Source organism: Lytechinus pictus, chromosome 12 (genome assembly GCF_037042905.1).
Source record: "Lytechinus pictus isolate F3 Inbred chromosome 12, Lp3.0, whole genome shotgun sequence".
Taxonomy (NCBI): domain Eukaryota; kingdom Metazoa; phylum Echinodermata; class Echinoidea; order Temnopleuroida; family Toxopneustidae; genus Lytechinus; species Lytechinus pictus.
In genome coordinates this window covers 701,882-715,824 of record NC_087256.1, presented here as the reverse complement: position 1 = coordinate 715,824, position 13,943 = coordinate 701,882, and the positions used below count along the sequence as shown (strand labels likewise).

The following is a 13,943-nucleotide window of genomic DNA, read 5'->3' as shown; positions in this document are numbered from 1 at the left end:
ATGTTTGATAAACGTCTGGAGCTTTTAGAAAATGATAAGTAATGACTTCATAATCACCCTTACCCATACTTGTTTTCCACCTGAATAGGGATAAGAGATAAAAAGTAAACCTTTAGATTTTGCTGTTAGTCCGCTAAAGACTTAGTATTATTGTTGTTATTATTGTTACTTTTCTCTCCAAGCTTCCTACGGTATCACTATTTCTTTAAGTGTCACATGATGAAATTATGCTATGTCATTATTGTTCCTCTTTATATATTCATCATCAAATTTTAGTTATTTTGAATTATTATACAGTTTGAGCGTCAACCTGTATTATAAACGATTTAACTACGATATTTCTTTTTATTTCCGAGTCTTTTTGAAAAATCCTTTGCAACCTTTATTTTAATTTATTTAGGGATGGGGTGGGGGTCCTGCACTGCAGACTCTCACTCCTCCCACCCGTGATAATTATCATCCTTTTGATAAGCTGCTTTATTTAATAATATTTGATGTTATTTGTGCCTAGTGTAATTTACATATTTAAAAATCATGCAAAGAAACTTAAAAAAACCATATAATTTTACCCATGCTATAATAGGTCAATTTTTTTTTTTGAGTGTGTATCGAATATGTTTTAGGGCTCAACATGAAAATTGTTAACTATAGTATTTCTGTATTTCGTATTCATATTTATTTATATATTTGATTTGTAACTTTGTGTCTCACTGTAATTGTCCAAGTGTTTGTTTGTAAAATTGAGAATGATCTAATATGTGTGGATTTGATCTATAAATTTATAAACTTGAAACTCATACGAGAAAGGGCACTTGGTAACACCTAAAGTGGATCCTCTTCCGATCAATGGGGCACAATACATGTTTGTGAGGAGGGGGAAAATTTTCTTGCGTAAAAAGGACACTTTTTCAGTGCTTAAAAAAGTGGGGGCACTGTGCCCCCGGCCCCCCAGGATCGCCGCCCCTGAAAGGGCTCCATTCTCGAAAGTCATTTTTGACAAACATCACACCTAGCTCTACAAGATTCTTTAAGTTTGAATGAAACAAACCAACACCTAATAAGAAGTAAAGACTACTACCTTTTTTGAAATTGAAAGTGGGTTATCAAACCGATGATGATATAATCAGAGCAACGGTGGTCTTCAAATGAAGAAGTTTAAAGACATCCAGCGAATAGGGTCTATAATTATGATTTATTTTCAAGTTAATTGTTCATTTTGGTGTACGTACGTTAACATAACATTCGTATCGAGTTTATTCATTTATTCAACTTCACAGGAAGGAACAAACATTACCATAGACACATGACAGAGGTAAAAAAAAATACCATACGAAGTTACAGATTACAGAGTTCCAATATCGATGCTATACATGTATATATCTATATCCCAATTTCGAATACACATTAAGTGTACATGGTGAAAGCAAGACGTTAGCATATAATATTGAGAAGTTGAAATATTTTTTGAAAGAATAAAACAAAAATCAGAGCCTACACGAAGTGATAAATGAATGATGACGGGGAGTAAAAATGTTAATATTTTTTTTATATAAGTGATAATCCGTCGGATTTCCACAAAAAGGGGCTTTAGTGATTTTTGTGATTAATTTTCTAGTATGCCCTTTTTAATTTGCTGATATTTTTAGTTTTACTTGAGATTTCAGAGTAATGTTTGCATCATTGAATAGCCTACAATGTTTTTTCTTCAATATTTGAAATAAAAATGAATACTAGTCGTAAAAATTACCCCTAAGTCCTTTCTTGCGGAATGTGCTTAAACTAGTCCCCCTCATTGTAAAAATAACGTCATTTATTAGTTTCTTTTTTCCAAGACTTTTGCTATATTTACTCTTCCCTTCCTCATTTTTAAAATACATCTTGAATATATCATAAATGGATTTCTTTGGTGCATTATTCTGAATAAATACCTACTTCCGAATAATTTAGTCACATATGATATATCCAACCAGCACACATGCCTGCGGGAATTAAGAGGTGCACTGTTGCTCAAAAATAAGATATCAAACATGTATTCATACAACTATACCCAGAGCACATTATTCTGCCAAAATTTACATTCAAAATAATAATTTTAAGCACAATAATATTATCCAAATATAGCATACACACAGGTAATGGTATGTGGTGATATAATTACGGAACATTTGAATTTGATATTGTGTCTCTTTCTTCTCAACAATAAATTGCTTGTATTCCAACTATAACCATGCCTAATTTTGATAAATTGTACCTGATATGACAAAGTAACATGGGTAACATTTTCGAAATGCAACTTCATAATCAAGATGGATGATATCATTACATAACACTGTGATAATTTTCAAACTATATAGATCATCATGACATATCTAAGGTCTAATCTCCTGTAAATGTTTTTTTCCCAGATTCATGTAAAGAAATCTTATCTAAACCATCATGGTTCGTCCGACGACCATTGATAAACTGTGCACGATCGTAGGTAAATCGGCACGTTCTCCATGGAGAAAGTTTTTTTTAAATAAATCAGTTACTGCCATGCTCGGTCTCCTGAAAGTGTTTTCTTCGCAGATTCATGACACGATCGTGAGTAATCCGTCATGATTCGTTCCACGACCGTAACCAATTCGTCATAATCAGTTACGCGACTGTAAGTAAATTGTCTACATTTATGCCACAATCGTTGGTAAACCGTCATCTATATATGGCTGATGAGAATAAGAATCTTTCTGAGGATGAAGAACAATTTTAATGAGAGTTTTCTCAGGCGCCAGAGTTAACTGCTCTCGAGACACCCATGCATCTCGCCTTGTCCTATGATTAGTAGATTGATGTTTTGAATTCTCATGCCCGATGATATCGTCCTCGTCGTCATTGTCTTCGTCAATATATCGATAGTGTCTTATCTTCATACACACCAATAATGTGACGATGATTATAACAAATGCTGTGATCACACTGCATAGAACCGTCAGAGCAATAACGAATTCTGTCATGGGGAAATGATAATAAAAAACTTAACGATAAAATGAGAGCATCATTAACATTCTCAATACTCTTACGAGCGTAATTGTTATCAATTTTGTTATTATTATTATTATTGTTATTATTATTATTGTTGTTGTTGTTGTCGTCGTTGTTGTTATTATTATCATTATCATTTTTATTGTTATTACAATTATCATTATCATCATCATCATCATTTTTTTAATCATAATTAATATCATCCTGTTCATCGCCAACATAATAAATACAATTATAACAAAAATATACGACTACTACGACTACTACTACTACTACTACTACTACAACTAGTATAACTCTACTACTACTACTACTACTACTACTACTACTACTACTACTATTACTACTACTACTACTACTACTACTACTACTACTACTACTACTACTACTACTACTACTAATACTACTACTACTACTACTACTACTACTACTACTACTACTATACTACTATACTTCTACTGTAACTCCTTCGACAAAAATACTTACCTGTCATAATGGTTTCTGCCATGACGGTGGAAAGAAGTTTACATCCGATGCTAAGTACTCCGTAGATTCTAATAGAAAAAACATTAAATAAATTTATGATGAGGCGCAGTATTCTGACTCTAATCTTTATTGTCTGCGTGCGTTTGAATGAACATTAATTTCTATATCAATAGCACATCATCGCATTGACAACGATGAGTCTTGTTTAAACGTCTTGTTTAAACATGGCCCCTGGTTTAAATAACATGTGGTTGACAATTTTTACCTTAAGACTATGTAATCAGCAATGCGCCATCTCACCAAATGTTCTGAGTTTATACCCTCAGCTACTTGATGACGTCAGAGAGAATAGGCAATCGAGCCGTAATGCAATAAACCAAGGAAACATGGTGCATAAATGGGAGGGGGGAGAGACACCCTCCAAAATTTATACTACCGAAAAAAAAAAATATTATAGAAGAAGAAAAGGAAAGGGAAAAGGGTAAAACCAACATTTGTTCGCTCATTTCGCTCACTTGTAACAGTTAAACCTTTCTCCATGCACGTCGCGTTTTGCCCCCCTAAAACTATTTTGAGTCATTTCGTCATTTCTATAAAGGACAGGACTGAAGAAGCAACTAAGTTTAGTCCTGGAGGCAGCATCTGAGCTAATATTTTCCGAGTAAGAATAGATAGTTCATGATGCATAGGTGGATCCAGGGGGCCCCGAGGGGCCCGGCTACCCCCCCCCCCCATTGGCGGAGAAAAAATGGGAAAAAAAGAAAAAGAAGCAAAAGGAGAGGAGAAAAGAGAAGAGGAAAAATAAGAGGATGAAGACGAGTGAAAAAATAAAATAAGGGGAGGACTTGGGGGAAAAAAATCATGCCTGTTAAGTTATTTACATAATTATCTTGCTCTATATGGAGCTTAAAATATCAAGTTTTTAAATCAATATACAAACATATTGCTGCTCAGAAATCGAACTTTCATTATTTTGTTAGATTTACAAATTGCTCTGTAAATATATTAGCTATTATGGTCTGCATATTAACATTTTTTGCTCGCGCTGCGCAGTCGCAAAATTTGATTTGTCAGGTAACTATTATTTCCGTGTATTCCAGAAATATTTTTATTCAGGTCTGATTGTCAAAAAGTATCAGCTAGCGCTGCACGCTCGCATTTTGATTGAATTGGTGAGTTATGTATATCTCAATATTGATTCTATAACAAGCTACTTAAAATCCTCATTTCATGACAGTTATAATTTTTTGTTATTAACTCATATATCCTATTTATAATGACAAAAGTGCTTGAAATGTCAAGTTTTCAGGCTATAATATTTAAAATTTCGCGCTCTAATTAGGATTATTAGATTAATATAAAAATATTAATTAAATAATTAAATCGTCCATTTTTCAGAATGGAATATCGACAAGTTTCATCTCGCGCATAGGTAGAGGAATAGGAAGATAGTCATCATTTTCATATGATGACAAAATGACCTTAAAATGTTCCAGTCCTATGTCAAAACTCAGTCAAAGTAATAATAATGAAAAATATCAGCTCATTATAAAGTACGATCCATATTCACGTCACAATTTTCCTACAAAGTGCTTGAAATACATAGCTTAAATTGACCCTTTGATTAAAATTTATGCTCACGCAATTATTTAGTTGCATACACATCTTGTTCAGGGTAAATAACATTGCCCAGAATATTCAATATTTAAGATGCTAAGAAGTGACTAATGGTACTACCCCTTAAAAAAATCAAACAACAAAAATCAACTTTGAGCGGCGGATCGGGGAAAATATGGCGGAAAAAATTTCCGGGCCCCCCTACTGGTGAAGGTTGGGTCCACCCCTGCTGATGGACCGACCATGGGTTCCCAAGAATTGAGAAACTAGTTGAAGGTCTACCCCCCCCCCAAATAAAAAATAAATGAACCTGCACTTGACAAGCATTGCTATTATTGGTCCCACTCATTTCCATTTCAACATGTTTTATTTTTATACTGCTTTCTTTAAAATGTCAATCCGTTAATATTTGTATCTGATTATATTAATTTGCATATAGAAAATAATTGCAAATTCACGGTGTAAATCTATATTTCTATAATTCACTTCCGATGATGAAGCTTTAATCTTCTTTTCACCTAATATTCACAGTTATCTGTTCCGGTTCACAAACCTTGTTATATGTTTTAGTTTTACACTAGTTTTTTTTTTTGTAAAGCCCCAGTCACCCAGGACCATCCCGGATCTGATCCGGGGTGGTCCGGGGAGAGATCCGTGTTGGCGCCTTGGGCATCCTTGGAGGTCCGTGATGGTCCATGTTGGTCCTGGAACGTCCGGGAGGCCAACACGGCAGTTTTTGACTGTCAAAAACATCCGGCGTCATCCATGGACTGCCGGGAAGACAAGCAATCCGGAATGGTCTGTGTAGCTGCCGTGTTAGTCCGTGTAGCTGACACGTTGTTCCGTGTTGACGACTTGAGATCCGTGTAGACGACGTGGTCTGCCGGCATGGTCCGTGTTGACGCCCTGATGATCCGTGTAGACGACGTGCTCTGCCGACACGGTCCGTGCAGATTCGTGTAAAGATGCCGTGTGTACTGTCATCAACGCTCGTCGACGCTCTATCCGGGGCAATACGATTCCGGACCTCCCCGGATCATGCCGGCAATCCGGCATTGCCGTGTTGATCCTTGAGGATCCGTGTCTAAATGTGACTGGGGCTTAACTATACGATAGTTCCGATTCCCGGGGGGGGGGGGCACTTACATTGACGAGTGGATACCATGCGCGACCAAAAAAAAACACGTAAAAAGGACGTCTTTTTCAAAATAGGGCACGTTACGTACGTAACGTGATAAGGGTGTCAAAAACACAAAAATATTGAAAAAAGGGTATCTATTTCGCTCGGAAAAATACGTGTTTAGGGTCAAATATGCGGGGATGATAAAACAAAATCAAATTTTTTTATAAAGGATGTCCTTTTTGCCCCAACACTACGTGTTTAGAGTCCGATTTGCGCGAGGTGTGGACTGGGGCCGTACTAAACCAAAATAATGGTGTCTAAAGGTAAAACCGATCGACGACCGACGGACCCGTGACATAACAATAAAATATCTCTGTACTTGTTAGGGGTTCATTTCAGGGATACTTGCTAAGAGTATCGTTTTGTTTCCAATACTTGTTAAGGGGTGCATTTTCAGAATATGGAAAATACATTGCTGTACTTGTTTAGGGGCTCAGTTCTGGGAATACTTGCCAATAGTATTTGTTTCCAATACTTGTTAAGGGTAGGGTTTCACACGCCAATACTTGTTAAGGGGTGCATTTTCAGAATATGGAAAATACGTGTTTAGGGTGCTTTTCAAGACCCCGTGGTCGCGCATGGTATCCACTCGTCAATGGAAGTGCCCCCCCCCCGGGCTCCGATTGCAGAATGCACGACACCTTTTGACTCAGAATTGATTGTTAACGCTCTCCATAATTATTTTAACCTTGTATGTAGAGAAAAATATTTGACAGTTAATTGCGAAAACCTAAAATTAATCAAGAATTCAAGTGTTAAATTGAACAGGTTGAACAAGTTGAATAAACTATATGGATCTTTCGAAACTGGAAGTCATGGCAATCAAATGTTTACGCATTCTGGAGTTGTTAAGTATGCCAAAGGGGAAAAATACTTAAGAACTTATAAAGATTACCCACCGCTACATGTCAAGTATTTACCCTAGAAAAGACATTATTATCAAAATGACAAATAATGTCACGTTTGTGTCAACAACAACCTTATTAATGCAATGATGTTATAAAAAATGCTAGACATTGGTCTATAAACTTAATTAATTTTTAGAACCCGAAAGTGTCAAAATTCTGTTTATTTTTGTATATTCTTAATTTGTGTTTTCTATTTTGTTTCCCCACGCTTTTATGATGAAAAAACCCAAACATTTCAGTTGCTTTTCCCAGAAAGTTATGAATGATATGAATGTCAAATGAGTTGATAGATTGAACCTGTGCTGTTTGGAGATTCGTGTCACAGTTGGCTGAACCATAGCTTTAAATCAGAGTTCAAATTAAACCAAAGTTCAAAATCAATTGGATTTAGAAGAAGAAGGCGAAGGAGAAGAGGAAGATCGAGAAGAATATGAATGGATTGTATTAAGGAAGATGGAAAGGAAGTTGACTTGAACAGGGCTCTGGGAACATTTTTTTGGCTGGGGGTGCTGAAGTCGGCCTAAATTCAGGGGGGGGGGGGAGGGTCCGGCTTTCGCCAATAAGGGAGGGGGTCCGAAAAAAAAATTCACCCGTATTTTCCCCGATCAGCCACTCAAATGTCATTTTTGTTTGTTTCTTTGAAGGGGTATTTGTAACAGTCACTTATTAGCTATATTCTTATAAAACCACAGACATTATAATAATCTCATAAAAATTCCATGCATTTTGTCCTGAAAATTGAACATTCTGGGCAATGTTTGTGATCCTAAACAAGATGCGTATGTAACTGATCGAAAAGGGACATGTGAAGGACTGTAGGTACACTGTTAGAAAATTTCTACTTAAAAAACAAAAAATCCTGCAGCAGAGTCTCGAGAACACCTGTAATCTTACTGCACTGTGTAATATGTAAAATTACAGAAAAATAGACATTTGGTGTATGTAACCTTACAAATTTATTGTAATAAAACTGTTTTCCCCCTTTTTTTGTACTTTTGTATTTTTGTATTTTATTTATTTAATCACGGTTAAAAAGCCTGCTTTCAGCTGGAAGCTGCTTTTCAGCAAGGCCGTGGACAAATGATAACAAATAATATCAACATAAAATAAGCATACAAAAATAAGAACGGAAAACAAAATATATCAAAGCATGGGTAAAATACAATTGACAAAAGTAAAATTGGAGTAAACAAAAATGAAAAATAAATAGAAGAAAATAATATACAAAGTTAAGTCAACATTAAACATAAAAAAAATTTAGGTATAAAATGCGGTATCAAGGGTGATCTGGGTGGAGAATTAAATTAAGAAAGTGATATGAGACGTGCAAATGTAGCCGGGTTTTTTTCTAATCGGGTTGTTGCGGGTAGGTTATTGAATAATTTAGATGCTGAATAAAGGGGACTGTTTTTTAGATAGTTAGAATGAGGCTTCGGCAATTGAATTTGTCGGTCTATGTTTCTTAGAAGATATTCTCGTGATTTAAGTGTGATTCGAGTACAAAGGACAGATGGAGCTAGATTATTGACCAATTTAAAAATGGTAAAAATTGACTGATTGTTCCATCTCTTGTTGAGTTGATCAACCTTTAAAATGGCATATATATTCGCTGTACTAAATCTGCTGTTTACTTCTAAGACAGATTTCAGTGCCCTGTTTTGTAGAACTTGGAGACGATTTAGTTGGCTTTTATTGCCATTTCTCCAGATTGTACAACAATAGTCAAATATCGGTTGGATTAAAGCCTTATACAACATAAGAGCTGTGTTTTTTGGTATATAACATCGAATGCGTTTTAAAGAATAAAATGTCTGTAAAACTTTTTTCCGAACACTATCAATTTGGGGGTTCCAGGTTAGGGAGCTGTCTATTATTACACCAAGATATTTACATTGGCTTACCCTTTGCAATTCATAATTTTGCATTTGTATTGTTATATTATCAAATAGACGGAGCTTTGCTTTAGATCCTAATAACATAAATTGACACTTATCGATGTTGATTAATAGTTCATTATTAGAAAACCATCTACAAATTAACTTTAAATCTCTGTTAATAGTCATTTCTGAATTTTTGGGCTCTTTAGATGCAAAGTAAATGCATGTATTGTCTGCATATAAAGAGAGGGGGCATTTTTCTACAGATCTGACCAAATCATTTAAAGTGATTATAAAGAGGAGGGGGCCTAGTATACTCCCCTGAGACACTCCACTTTCAACAGTACGAAAACCTGACATATTACCATTGACAACCGTTGATTGCTGCCTACCATAGAAATAATTGCGAAACCATTTTACTGCATCCTGATCAAATCCAAAGTAAGATAATTTCTTTAACAATAATTCAGACGATATTAAATCAAATGCCTTCTCCAGGTCTATAGTGACCATACCAATAACGTAACCTTGATCAATTTTGTTAGCAAAATCATCAATAATATTTAACAAGGCAGTGGTTGTTGAGTGGCCTGGACGAAAACCATGATGGCATGGATCAAGCAAACTATTGTTTGACAGGTAGTTATACACTTGATTAAACACAATCTTTTCTAAGACTTTAGACAAAACCGGGAGTACTGAGATTGGTCTATAATTTGACGGATTAGTATTGTCACCACTTTTGAAGATTGGCGTTACACGAGCCCTTTTCCATGCATCAGGAATCCTCCCTGTGGACAGTGAAGTATTGACAATATGTGTCAATGGCGTAATTATGTAGTCAATAACTTCTTTAATTACATGTGCTGGAATTTGATCCAGGCCAGTGGCCTTATTACTTGCAATTTCATTGATGTGTTTTTTAACATCTCGACTTGAGATCGGCTTAAAACTGAAAGTGGTTGATACTTTGTTTAAGTATTGATCCATATTGTCTTCAAAGGTAAACCTTTCTTTGCGTTTAGCTGCCAGGTCAACGAAGTGATAATTTAAGCGTGTGGCAGACCTGTTCTATAAAAAATGTATAAAATCTTTCCTGTTTTAACAATTTACAGAATGATTTGGTTACTGCTTTGTGTAAAATCTGTTTTTTAATTTTTCTTCTGTAAAAGCGCGAAGCGTAAGCTGATGTTTTTATTATTATTATTATTTTGACCTAGGACCGGGACATTCTATGGACATTTTGTCATCATATGAAAATGATAACTATCTTCCTATTTCTCTTCCTAAGCGCGAGATATTTTAATCTGAAAAAAAAAATACATTTTGATTATAGGAATTCATGAAATTGTTATTTTATCTATTAATCTATTAGGCCTATTCAGCTCAAAAATTGTTGATATTAGGGGGACCCGGGCCCTCTGGATCCGCCTACGTAAATTTGACAAGCAAAGGAAAAAGGCTTCTCTGCAAGATGAAGATCGTTTTGGTGCCAAAAAAAATGACAAGCTAAAAAACAAAGGTTTCAATACAAGATGTTGGTAATTTTCCATACATTTCTCCATACAATGGAAAAATAATACACGCAGCACCCCCTGGGAAAATCTTGGGGGTGCTGAACTTGGGGTTCAGCACCCCCAGCACCCCCGCTTTTCAGGGCCATGGACTTGAATTGGTGAATGATCAAAGCTCACTAGAGAAGAAGCCTCGGTCTCTTCCCATTGAGTCGAAGAACAAGATGATCGGTGATCATGGTGATGATAATAAATATACTTGACCTTATATCTTGACCGTATTAGACATGGCCCTCTATCGATTAGACCCATGTTCTCGATACACTAACAAAATAGATTTCGCAGTCAATACAGGGACCGCGGAACTGTTCTGAAACCTGGGGGGGGGGGGGGCTGACCAAGCAAAAAAAATCACAATCAGATGGTCATTTTTACGTATTTGTACACGGTTTGGCAAAAAAAATGGGGGGGGGGGGGCTGAAGCCACCTGAAGCCCCCCCCCCTCGTCTCCGCAGCCCCTGCAATCCGCCATTTTTCAAGTCAAGTTCAAGTTTTATTTCATTTCTCAACTCAATACAAGATAAGGAATAATTACACAGATATAAAATGATAACCGTACAAATCAATAAAAATGAATATACATTGCAAGCAATATGACTAAACAAGAAAGTAAATAAATGCTTATGGTAAACACTAAATAACGTGATAATCATATTAACCAATAACAATATATACAATGGAAATAGAACAAAATGTATGCCATTCTCGGAAAAAAAATATTTAAAAAATGCAAGGCTACCTTTATAACTCTTTTTTTTTTCAATAAGTAAGGTTGAGTAAATGGAGGGATCCACTAAAAAGCAGGGCTTGTTGAGTGTGGACCCCTCAGAGAATTAAAGATTTGTAAAGTACGGGTATAAAACGAAAATGAGAATGAGAGAGAGAAAAAAAAGAATAAGGTTGATGTGATGGTCGATGAAGAAATACCGAGATAATGGATGAAGAATTATATCAAAAGGATAGGGTGGTGCACATGTGTGGTTGAAAGAAGAAGAGAAGAAGGAGAGAAAAAAAGCAAAAGAGTGAAGGGCATAAGACCGATGAAGGAGAATGAGCGGACGAGAGCGAGGTAGAGAGACGGGGAGAGAAAGAGGAGGGTAAAAGGGATTGGTTATCGACTGTTCAATTGGAATTTGCTTTATATGATTCAAGAATTTGTTTCTTCAGTTTAATCTTAAAACTGTTCAAACTGGCAGCATTTGCGATGTCATTGCTGAGTGAGTTCCAGTATTTAGGGCCATAGAAGGTAATTGTTTTTTGTGCGAAGAGAGTACGGGTACGGGGAAGGTGGAAGCGACGGGATTGTCGGGTTGGATAATTGTGAATAGTGTTGTTTTTTGTAAACATGATCATCAAAATGTTTGGTAATTTATTTGTGTTCAGTTTGTACATGAATTGTCTTGTATGAAAAAGAAATAAATCCGGAAATTTGAGGAGATTCGACTTGTAGAACAAATCATCAGTATGCCATCGAAAAGGAGCATTGTGTATAATCCTTATAACCTTCTTTTGTAGAATAAGCATTTTGTCGGTGAGACTCTTGTAGGCGTTACCCCAAGCCAGTATTCCATAATTAAAATACGGAAGTATAAGTGAGAAATAAAGTGTAAATAGTGTTGATTTTGGAAAGAAATGTCGAAGTTTGTTCATTATACCAACATTCCGCGATACAGTTTTGGAAATATTTTGAATATGAATGTTCCATTTTAATTTATCGTCAATTGTGAGGCCTAAGAATTTGGTTAATGTGACCCTATTGAGAGGTGTGTTGTCCAAAAGGATGTCTCCGGGTAGATTTCGCAAAGTGTTACTAAATAACATAAAATTTGTCTTGACGATGTTTAGAGATATCATCGTGCCGTTAGTCCGTCACTCCACAATTATTTTATCATCGACAAAATATAACAACATTAAAGGGATGGTCCGGGCTGAAAATATTCTTATCTAAATAAATTGAGTAAAATTCACTAAGCAAAATGCTGAAAATTTCATCAAAATCGGATAACAGATAATGAAATTATTGAATTTTAAAGTTTACCAATATTTTGTGAAAACAGTCATATGCACATCGTCATGAATATTCATTAGGTGGGCTGATGATGTCACATCCCCACTTTCCCTTTTCTTATGTTATTACATAAAATCATAAATGTTTCATTTTTTCATACATGTGTAAATAAAAGTGTCTCCAATATGATGAAATAAGTTGCGGCAGTGAATAACTAATGCACTTAATCAGTTGTCAATCCAATTGTTTTAGTTCTTGGTAGAATTTTTTTGAATAAACCTAATTTCATATAATAAAATACAAAAGAACAAGTGGGGATATGACATCATCAGCCCACCTAATGAATATTCATAAAGACATGCCTAGAACTGTTTCAGCGGAATAATGCAAATCTTTAAATTTCGATATGTTATTTGTTATCCGATTTTGATCAAATTTTTAGCATTTTGCTTTGTGAATTTTACTCTATTTATTGAGATATAAATATCTCCAGCCTGGACCATCTCTTTAATATCAACAACAATACCATCGACAACCACCATTAAAAAAAAAAAGTCGGAAAGCATGCGCATAGAGATTTTGTTAAATACCTGTTCCGTTGAAGCCTCCAAAATTTGAAGTTGAGACAATTTCGAACTTAGTGTCCTTCTTTGAGCTGTCATGGTATCGTTGTTTGATCTGAAGACATGTGGATTCTAAGAGCTGCCTCATACTAGACCTAGAAATCCCCACTTCACTCACCAGAGGTGGACAACAGACCCGGGTGTGCATTGTCCATTGAATTGATTGACACTGATAATATTGATAACATGTTGATAAAGGACGCATACAGTCTTTGCAAACGGGAACACACGGAAATGTGGGCGGGGGCAAGACGTTCTGTCCCTATTACTTTTAAAGAGACTTTTTATTTGACTATCAAAGAACCAGATATACATAATCATCTTTATTGTCAATTTTAAACAAAATACCCCCAGGGCAGAGGAAGTAGGCACACCCCCAGCAATCCCCGCTTCGCATATAATTGTGAAAAAATGTTTCTGATAGAACTATTTTTCGTTTTGTAGAGGGGCTTCCCCAGTATTATAATTTTTCGGGGTATTGTGACGTCATTTTGTTTCTTATTTGAAGAATAGTGATATTTCAGAGCTAATTTTATATAGATGACACAAGTCTACTTTTCTACAAATATAATTTAGTTTCTTTCTCATTCATTTTCTTTCGTTTCCTTGTTAGTCTTTCATTTTCTCCCATCATCTTGTACAGCGA

General features: G+C 35.6%; 1 long non-coding RNA gene across 1 annotated transcript; it reads right to left on the bottom strand.

Annotated features, from left to right (window-relative positions):
* Positions 1 to 1,174: 1,174 nt before the first annotated feature.
* On the bottom strand, positions 1,175 to 13,702 carry LOC129272820 (uncharacterized). Its single transcript, XR_008585744.2, has 3 exons — positions 13,265 to 13,702; positions 3,508 to 3,575; positions 1,175 to 2,986 (listed from the first exon to the last, which is right to left on the bottom strand). It is a non-coding gene; the product is annotated as an uncharacterized LOC129272820 (long non-coding RNA).
* Between the last annotated feature and the right edge of the window lie 241 nt (positions 13,703 to 13,943).